Here is a 10467-nt window from a genome sequence, read left to right as displayed (position 1 = left end):
ATGGTTCTTGCCAGGGCAGGAAGAAATAGTCTCTCTGACCTGTCTGGAAACAAGAACTACCATAAATCCCATAAGAGAATCGATTCTTTTGAGATTTCCATCTTTTCTGTTCAAGTTTTGGAGATCAGAGATTCTTACTTGAATGAAACTGCCAAGTTCTTATTGTTAATCCATCATTAGCATGTCTAACATCTGGACTACTATTGACAACCCTGTACATTCTCTGCATGGGACATGTTTTATTCAAGGGTATAATGCTCAGTGGGAGAAGAGTGTACGAGGCAATAAATCTGGTAGGTGATTAAATGCTGAAGTCACATTTTATTTTATTTTTTTGCCTCAGGAGGTTTTGAAAGGCCTGTGCTGTTGACTTATTGGAGTTTCCAGTGACCTCTCTTTGGCTGAAATAATTCAACCAATCAGTGGCTTAAGATCAGGTTCATCTGTATAGAAAAGGAATGATGTGATCATCTTCTGGTCATGTCCTCCTACTGCTTCCTGCCACACCTGTGCACATGTGATTGCCTACTCATTGCACTCTGCCAGGTCACTTCGCTGGGTGGTAAGTGCATGACTGCTGGGAGCTGGAGCACACAGCCTACTGAGTCATTCTCTATTCTTGTTTGCCATTACTGAACCTTTGTCTGTTCGGGTGACGAATGTCATGCTGTCTGAAATGGCCCCCAACTGCGAGTGCCAACCCCAGGGCAGACTGTCAAGAAGCAGGCCAGAAAACCCAAACTGGTGGTATGTTCTAAAATTAATTTGTGGAACTTGTTGCTAGGGGATGTTGTGAAGGCCAAAACTATTGCAGGCCTCAAAAAAGAACTACATCAGTTCCTGGAGGATAGGTCCATCAATGGCTATTAGCCAGGATGGGCAGGGATGCAACCCCATGCAATGAGTATCCCTAGCCTCTGTTTGCCAGAAGCTGGGAGTGGATGACAGGGGACGGATTGCCTGTTCTGTTCTTTCCCTCTGAAGGACCTGGCGTTAGCCACTGTCGGAAGACAGAACACTGGACTAGATGGACCATTGGTCTGACCCATTGATCTGACCCAGCATGGCCGTGCTTATGTTTGTAACCCTTCTGCCAGTTGGAGTTGGCAGCAAAAAGGTCCAATATCTATGGCAGAGGTCCCCAAACTGTGGGGCACACCCCCTATGGCAGTGTGGTAGACAGTTTAGGGGGACACAGATGGAGCCGGGGCCAGCCCCCACGGACGCTGGGAAGGGAGCACCACTAGCTCCACTCCTGGCCCCAGCCACTGGTCCTGTGCCCAGGGCCCTGGCTACCAGCCTCAGCCCCTGGATGAGGCTCTGTTCCCGCCCCACCCCCAGCTATGGCCTCAGCCCCAGCCCCCTTACCCCTATCTGCATCCCTCCCTCCTGGAGCCTTGGCCTAGCTCCCGGCTCTAGCTCCAGAGACATGGACAGGGTTAAGGGGGGGTCATGAGGTACAAAATTTGGGGACCACGAACCTCGGGATTTCTTTTCAACAATACAACACAGAACCGGCTCCAGCCCCTACTCAGTAACCTGGGACAATTACACACGACCCTTTGGGCACCCCTAAGAGGCAATACTGCCCCTCTTGCAAGCACAGAGTCTGGATATAGAAAAGAAACTTTTAATAAAAAGGGGGAAAGTAACCCAGTATTATCTCACCGTGGCAGGCATGAAATTTTGCCCTCAATGTCACCCACGAAAACCTACTAGAACAACTGAAGGCAGAATGGGGCCCGTAAGCTTTGTCTATCTTGTAATCCACCGTAGCTGGTGTCTTCTTGTCCCCCACCAACTTCATAGTGTAGACAAATATTTAATATTTAATAATGGGTTCTTCAATCTAGCAGAGAAAGGTAGAATATGAGCCAATGTCTGGAAGTTGAAGCTACACAAATTCAGACTGGAAATAAAGCATACATTTTTAACAGTGAGTAATTAATCATTGGAACAATTTTCCAGGGGTCATGGTGGATTGTCTATGACAATTTTAAAATCAAGATTAGATGTTTTTCTAAAAGCTCTTCTGTAGGAATTATTTGGAGGAGATTCTATGGCCTGTCCTATACAGGAGGTCAGACTAGATCAGAGGTGGGCAAACTATGGCCCGTGGGCCATATCCCCCCTGCAGGACTGTCCTGCCCGGCCCCTGAGCTCCCAGGGGGGAGGCTAGCCCCTGGTCTCTCCCCCTTGGCCCCCATCCCCCACAGCCTGAGCGCGCCATGCCGTGCTGCCAGCACTCTGGCCCGCCGTTCTTGCCGGGCAGTGCGGCAGTGTGGCTGGCTCCGGCATGGTAAGGGGGCGGGGAGCGAGGGGTCCCAGGGCGGCAGTCAGGGGACAGGGGGCGGTTGGATGGGGCGGAGGTTTTGGGGGGGGGGGGGGCGGTCAGGGGACAAGAGCAGGGGGGGTTGGATAGGGCGTGGTAGTCCCAAGGTGCCTGTCAGGGGTGTGGATAGGGGTTGGGGCACTCAGGGGACAGGGAGCAGGGGGGGTTCAATAGGGGGTGGGGTTCTGGGAGGCAGTTAGAGGTGGGAGTCCCAGGAGGGGGCGGTCAGTGGACAAGGAGCGAGTTGGTTGGATGGGTCATGGATTTTGAGGGGGGCAGTCACGGAGCGGGAAGTGGAGAGGACAGATAGGGGGCGGGGGACAGACTGTTCGGGGAGGCACAGCCTTCCCTACCTGGCCCTCCATATAGTTTTGCAACCCTGATATGGCCCCGGGACCAAAAAGTTTGCCCACCCCTGGACTAGATGGTTACAATGGTCCCTTCTGGCCTTTGAATCTATAAGTTCCCTCCTCGTTCTGAAAGCGAGCAATTATCCCACCATTGTCACCAATATTTTATTTTGTTCTTGTATCCCTTTTCCCAGATGTCACTGCCATTGTAGCACTTGTCCTCTAGCATGGAAATAGCCTAATCTGATGCCACGGGTCATGGTTTTTCCTGTATTCAACTGACAGTGAGGTCAGATTTCTCTTTCCTCCCCGCCCTTCCCCCTCCCCCTTTCTGGAAAATGTAATTCTCCTTCTAAAGGCACCTCTACTTATACCACAAGGTGCTATAGGAGCATGATCTAGCTGGCAAGGGGATTCATTTCTGCTGATACTTTAATTTAATTCTACTCGTTGGTGGTAGATAATTGTAATTGCTGCCTGCAGGGAGCTGGGTGTATTCCAACCTAGACACCTCTATCAAGAAATGAGTGGACACTTGCGACATACTGGGAAATAAAAGTAACTGAGGGCATTAGTTGACTTGAACTGAGCTGGCAGTTTATTGTACTATGTCTATATTCTAGTAATTTATGTTTAAAAAAATCCCAACAAAACATTATGGCTGACAGGAAAAAACCCAAGGATAGTCATAGCAGAGAGTGAAATGTACTATCTAAGCTCCTAAACCTATGGGTAATAGGGGCATAAACTACGGTGTTATAGTAGAGCCCCATTTTGCTTAGGTCTCAGAGGCCTTATGGTATATTTCAGTCTTTGCAGCACACTCTCCTGCTTGTATATTTTGCTGTCTCACACACTGATCCTGTTGTTCAGGGCTTTGGACATGACTTTTCTTGCTTTTACAACAATATTTTGCATTTTTATAACATAAATGGCCATGTTCTGTCACTCTTACTTATGCCAAGTACCATTAAAATCAATAGGACTACTCAGAGTAAGGTACTAATCAGTATGAATAAAGGTAGCAGAATTTGGCCCTAATTTATCTACATTTCTCTTGTGCTCATCACTTGACCCCTGTGAGTTAAGATGTATTTGCATTTCATTTAAGGCCTTTAAAGTGCTTCACAAAGGTGGGTAAGTAATATTATCCCCGCCCACTGATGGGGAAACGAAGCCCCTGACAGGCTGCGTAGTTTGCTCAAGGTCACATAGTAAGACAGTATCAGAATAAGAATAGGAACTCAAACATACTGAACCCCTTTTACAACAAGAGAGCCCTCCGCTATTATAGAGACAGAAAAATGTCTGAACATCTCTGTTCTATACCGTATGTACTCTGTTTATACTATGTATTTTACAGAAACTGTTTTGGAGTGTTGAAGTAGCCCCAGCAGAGGGATGGGCCAAGCTGCATGGCACATGTCTAAATGTGTATTAAGCCAAATCCGGCAGTATGTCCAAAACACAGAGTACAAATCAGGTGGTGCATGCAAAGCGTAAAGCTCTATCATACATTTCCCTGCAGGGCCATCCTTACCCATAAGCAAACTACACAGCTGCGTAGGGCACCAGGAATTTGGGGAACCAAATTGCCCCAAATTTCCTGATGCCCTACGCAGCTGAATGCTGCTCCAGCAGCCAGCCCGATCCTCTGGCCGGCTGAGCTGCGAACCGTAGCCACTGGGAGCTGTGAGCGGCCATACCTGCGGACGCTCAGGTAAACAAAACATCTCCGGGCCCGCCAGGGACTTACTCTGAACAAGCCGCGAACCAAGTTTGGGAACCCCTGCTCTAGGCTGACATGTAATGGGCACTAGGAGCCAAAAATTTAGCTCAGAATTGATGTAGTAAAGGGGCATCATGGCACCCCCCCCCCCCCCCCGCATCAGGAGAATGTTTCATAAAAACCTCAAAGTCAGCTGTTTGCCATTTCTGCATCCCCTTATGTAAACAGGCTAGCCACCCCCCAAGTGCCCTCTCATAGCCACAAATCACTCTGCAGGCACCCTGCCTCAGTTTCCCGCTTCAGCTCAGGGCCCTTTAAATTAAGCTACCGAACAAACTCTTCTCTAGTGCATCACACCCCTCATACAGGCTGGATTTTTTAACATAACATCATCCCCACATAAAGATCTCCAATTCCCATCAAGTCCATACTTCACATCTTTCCCCCAGAGACTCTCCCAGGCCTTCCCTACCTGGAGCATTTTAGCTGAAAATTCTGGCTGGAACAACTCATGCTCAGTAGTTCCTGTGATTATCTGTCTCCCTGAGCACTCACACCCCTCCTTCAGTGTAGCTTCCTACTGTTCTTAATAGGAGAATCAGCTCCTCCATACCCAGCTGCTTCTACTAAACATATCCCACACCCCATCCAAGGTATAGCAGGCAAAGTTAATTGTGTGGGGCTGGCCTAACTCCAGGCCCTAAAGGGGCAGGCCAGTCGTTACAGCTTGATATTGCAATAGCCCTCCCTGGGCCATTTAGACAGGCATTGCAGGCAAAATATGCCAGCTTGTTGAACGAACATATGTGTATTGTCTCCTAAAGCCACAACATAACATGGTTCTCCTAATATACTCAGGAAGCTAGTAATCCCATAAAACGTTACCTCCACTTGCTGATGTAAAACAATAATAAAAAGCAAACCACAAGTCTGCCTGTATTGCAGCCTACCATTGTCTAGGGAGTGCATGTTTTCTATATTTGACTTTAAAACCCAAATGGAAAAATGTTTATATAGCTCAACTAATATGTGGCAAATTCCTACAGTACTACTTCTTCTGGCAGGAGCATACAGAGAACTTCAATACACAGAAACCTTTAGACCAAAGTGGGGCCCTTCATGCTCATTTACAAACCCACTGTTGTCTAGTATATACATCGAATGCAAAATATTGTATTGACATATCAAAGTATAGATGTGTCGCCAAAGGATAACGATAGAAACTTTGCATATCTGACAAAGGTAGATACAATAAATCAAGACATGCCAACAGTGCATGACAAAAATAAAATAAAAAAGCTAAAGCTCTTGCTAGTGGGACTGACATGCTCCAAGAAGCTAGATGTTATATAGTTACAGTCCCCAGGCTGTTTTCTTACCACTCATGCTTTGCAAGAGACCTACTGAGGCAATGGTAATTTGAATGATATTTAGACAATGGAATCATACTGTTCCTCAGACATCCTGTTAGCTAACTAACCTAACTGATGCCCCTGGACCACTAGCTACAAATAAATCATCCAAATACCTGAACTAAAATCAGGTTCCCATTAACAGGATTTAGTTGTCAATGTTATTTGCTAGCATGGGTGAAGACTCTCTTTAATGCTGTTACATTTTAATCTTTTGCTAACGTAAGTAGAGTTGCTTTGGCACCGAAGTTGACTGTTGCCACTGCCCACCCTGATAGACCCTTACGTGGGCATACAGTTCTGTCTCTGCTCAACTGACCTAATACAATGTTATCTGGTCCCTCAGGGAACTGTTCATCTGAAGCGATTCCCATATACCTACTTTGTGACTCTTGAATCCAGTCAGGATTTCTTTTTCTGTGTGTTTTGCTTATTGATTTTTTGTTGTTCTCAGTGTGTTCTGTCACTCACCAAACAGGCTATTTGTGGAAGCCTTATAAAAAGATATGAATGGATTACTTTAACATTGTTCTTTCTGGCTTCTTTCCAATGCTCTGCCTTGTTTTTAATCAAAATGGGTGGAACACATGCTGCACTTGCCTGCACTGCACTAAATCACTTTAATAAACCCACTACAGAATTCACTCAAATGTAGCAAAACTTTAGTACTGACAATCTGTCAACACTGTAAGGCATTTTCTTTAGCAGAATGTGCTACTAAATGCTCTGCCCATACAGTTTCATATCTGCATTCATAAAGGGAAAAAAATCCCCTTGTTGTTATCTTGAGAGTTCTCACATATGTCAGTCTAATTAAAAATGCTATTGCATTATCAAATGTACCTTTCTACGTTTTTTTTGAAGGATCTGTACAGTTGCAAACATTTTCTGCTCATTTCAAGAGTAACCTTTTTTCTTCAAAGAAAGGTCTACAGTTTGGTTGAAGGAACACTTGTTTACCGAAATAAAAATAATCATTTGTTAAATAATTGGAAAAGGTATTTTAGGGAAAGACAGATCTTCCCGTCAAGTGCTAAAAATAAATTAACCTTGTCAGCCAAAGTTCTTGACTGGAGCTGAATGAATACTGGGGGTGGGGAGGAGAACGGTTTCTGTGAATATTTGCTCACATTTTTAAATAAATCCACTTCTGTGATGTTCACACCATGTTTTGCCTACACTTCCAGTATGCATTCATGGAGTCAAGTTTTACTGGCAAGTATATTTACAGAAAGGGAATTCAGAGCCTCAGTGATGAGTATTAGTTCCATAACGACCTGGTCTCATTGCCACTGAAGAAAATGGAAAGATTTCCACGGATTCCAGTAGGATTTGGATCTGGCCCGCAACTGGAGAACTGAAATAATACCATGTCTCTGATTTTACCAATCACACTAACTAAAATAGCTCAAACGGGGAGTATTGGATACTTCAGAAAATAATATGGGATCATTTGAATAATGAATGAATTGGGAGAAATTACTCTGCTCAAAAATACATAAGCCAAAAAGGTGCAAAATGTGATGGATGGATTGTTGTGAATAATTCACATGTTTTATTCATGACATTAAAAAGAGAGACGGCACAGTAGAACCTTAGAGTTACGAACACCTCAGGAATGGAGGTTGTTCGTAACACTGAACAAAATGTTATGGTTGTTCTTTCAAAAGTTTACAGCTGAACATTGACTTAATACAGCTTTGAAAGTTTACTATGAAGAAGAAAAATGCTGCTTTCCCTGTAGTTCTTTAGGAGTTTATATTTAATACAGCACTGTATTGTATTTGCTTTTTTTTTTTTTTTTCATCTGTGCCACTGCCTGATTGTGTACTCCTGGTTCTAAATGAGGTGTGTGGTTGACTGGTCAGTTCATAACTTTGGTTTTTGTAACTCTGAGGTTCTACTGTACAACATTGCAATCTTGCAAGTTATAGTGCGCATGTGGATCCCTCCTGTCCTACGTACAATGCGTAAGAACTCCAGATGCGCTGTTAGCCCTTTACTTCCATGGGCACTATATCCATTGACAAATTCCAAAGAATAGTTTAAAAATTAGACTACTCTTGATATTCTGAGACAAGGTGAATGAGGTAATATTTTTTACTCGACCAAGTTGGTCCAATAAAAGATACTACCACGTCCACCTTGTAGCTCTGTTGGTCCCAGGATATTAAAGAGATGGCAATACTTGATATTCTGGACAGTCAAACCTTCCTGGCTCACTTTCAGTGTCTGTTTTTCACTAAACGCAGCATGTTGTAGAACTCTATTTTTAACTTGTGTATGGCAAATTACATTCCTCAAAACTAAGGAAGATGTGTTACCACTGAAACGTTCAATAATAATATATATATACACACATTTAAACTAAATATACTTACATATTTTGAGTGGTGTACAGTATGACTCATATGCCAAGGCCCAGGGTTCCTAGAGACTATTTTGAACCTGCCAGTTAGGCCCCCGTATACATAGAAGGAATTCATTACCGTAGAGGGCATTGCAGGGACAAGAATAAGGATCGATATACATTCCCCTAAGGATGTTCAGCCACTAAACCAAAGGAGCAATTCCACTTGAGGTAACACAGACTTTCCTGATTAACCAAGAATTCCTTTAATTCTCTTGTTTTTCCCTGCATGCTAATACGGAGTTTAATCATCACACTCAAAGAGCTCCAAGTTGAGGCTGCAGTTTGGCTTCACACATATTATTTTCTAGATGACATTGTGTACGATAGTCTTTGTTTTTTGTAAGACAGAAAATGTTATTTCCTCCAGTTGACTGCCGTGCAAGCAAAGTTTATTCTTTGCAGTGAGAAGAAAAGATCCTGCTGTAGCTAAAAGTACATTTCAAGCTTTTAAAGTGAGAGCTTTGCGACTGAGTATCCTCAGTAGCAAAATCTAGCAGATCATTCATCCAATTTCATTTAGGGATTCTGGCGACACACACTGTTTTGTAACTAGGGGGAACTCTGGAATGTGACCTGTTTGCCAAACTCCAGAATTCCAAGCCTAAAATTCTTCATAAGTTTACTACACACAAGACCAAGTCCAGGTCTAAAGCCTAAAGAGAACCGGGATTCTTCCTTTTTTAAAAAAAACTTAACTTGGACATTTTTATCATGGACTTCAGTTCAGACTTCAGAGTCTAAAAATACCAGCTCCAACTCCAGCTCCTTTTCTGTGGCAACCAGTGCAGTTGTACTGAGCTGGGGGTATAACCAGGAACCCAATGTGCCAGGTTGGATCACAGAAACCCCCTGGGAGCTGCCACCCAATGTGCCCAGACTACTTCTGCTCCTGCTTTCCTGCCCTGGCAGCTTAGGACTTCAGTGCCCTGCCTGGTTTGAACCAGACCCACTAGCCTGCTGCAAACCTAGACCCAGGTCTGAACCACATCCCCTAACAGCTGTAGGCTTTACTGAAAGCAGCTTACAGAAGTGTTCCTGTCTTTAACACTCATATACCCAACTCCCAATGGGGTTCAAACCCTAAATAAATCTGTTTTACCCTGTATAAAGTTTATACAGGGTAAACTTATAAATTGTTCGCCCTCTGTAATACTGATAGAGAGATATGCACAGCTGTTTGCCCACCCACCCCCAAGTATTAATACATACTCTGGGTTAATTAATAAGTAAAATGTGATTATATTAAATACAGAAAGTAGGATTTAAGTGTTTCCAAGTAGTAACAGACAGAACAAAGTGAATTACCAAGCAAAATAAAATAAAACCTGCAAATCTATGCTAATACAGTAAGAAGCTGAATACAGATAAAATATCACCCTCACAGATGTTCCAATGAGCCTCTTTTACAGACTAGCCTCCTTCTAGTCTGGGTCCAGCAAGCACTCACACCCCCTGTAGTTACTGTCCCTTGTTCCAGTTTCTTTCAGGTATCCTTGGGTGTGGAGAGGCTATCTCCTTAGCCAGCTGATGACAAAATGGAGGGATCTCCTAGGGGGTTAAATAGACTTTCTCTTGTGGGTGGAGACCCCCTCCTCTCTCCTATGCAAAGTCCAGCTACAAAATGGAGTTTTGGAGTCACCTGGGCAAGTCACATGTCCATGCATGCCTGAGTTCCTTACCAGCAAAGCCACATTCCTGGGAAAGCCCAGATGTGGATTGGTGTCTCCAAGTTCATTGCTGGCTTAAGGGCTTCTTGATTGGGCACTTACTGAGAATAGTCTTTTCTCAGGAAGCTGACTAACTGCTTTACTAACACCTACTTAGAATCAAACAAGTATGCAGCTAATATTCATAACGTCGAATACAAAAATGATACATGCATACAAACAGGATTAATAGATTCAGTAGATCATAACCTTTACAACAATATGTTACATGGCATATGTAGCATAAAACACATGAATGTATATATGACATAACTAGAATAAGTTTGGGAACCACTGCCATAAAGCCTTATGAGGGACACCGTCACACCCAACACCCAGGGTTTGCACACCACCTTGTGTGCAATGTGGATTGACTCTGCATCATGAGGAACAGTTTGCTGGCAGGGATGGGGAAGAACGGGGTGATTACTTGGTTAACACCAGCTATTCCCCACCATGGGATGTGGAAATCCAGCAAAAATAGAAGGTTCTTCCTCTCTGAGGCTGCCGTGGCAGCTCTGGAGT

Source organism: Chelonia mydas, chromosome 1 (assembly GCF_015237465.2).
Source record: "Chelonia mydas isolate rCheMyd1 chromosome 1, rCheMyd1.pri.v2, whole genome shotgun sequence".
Classification (NCBI taxonomy): domain Eukaryota; kingdom Metazoa; phylum Chordata; order Testudines; family Cheloniidae; genus Chelonia; species Chelonia mydas.
This window is presented reverse-complemented; position numbering follows the sequence as displayed.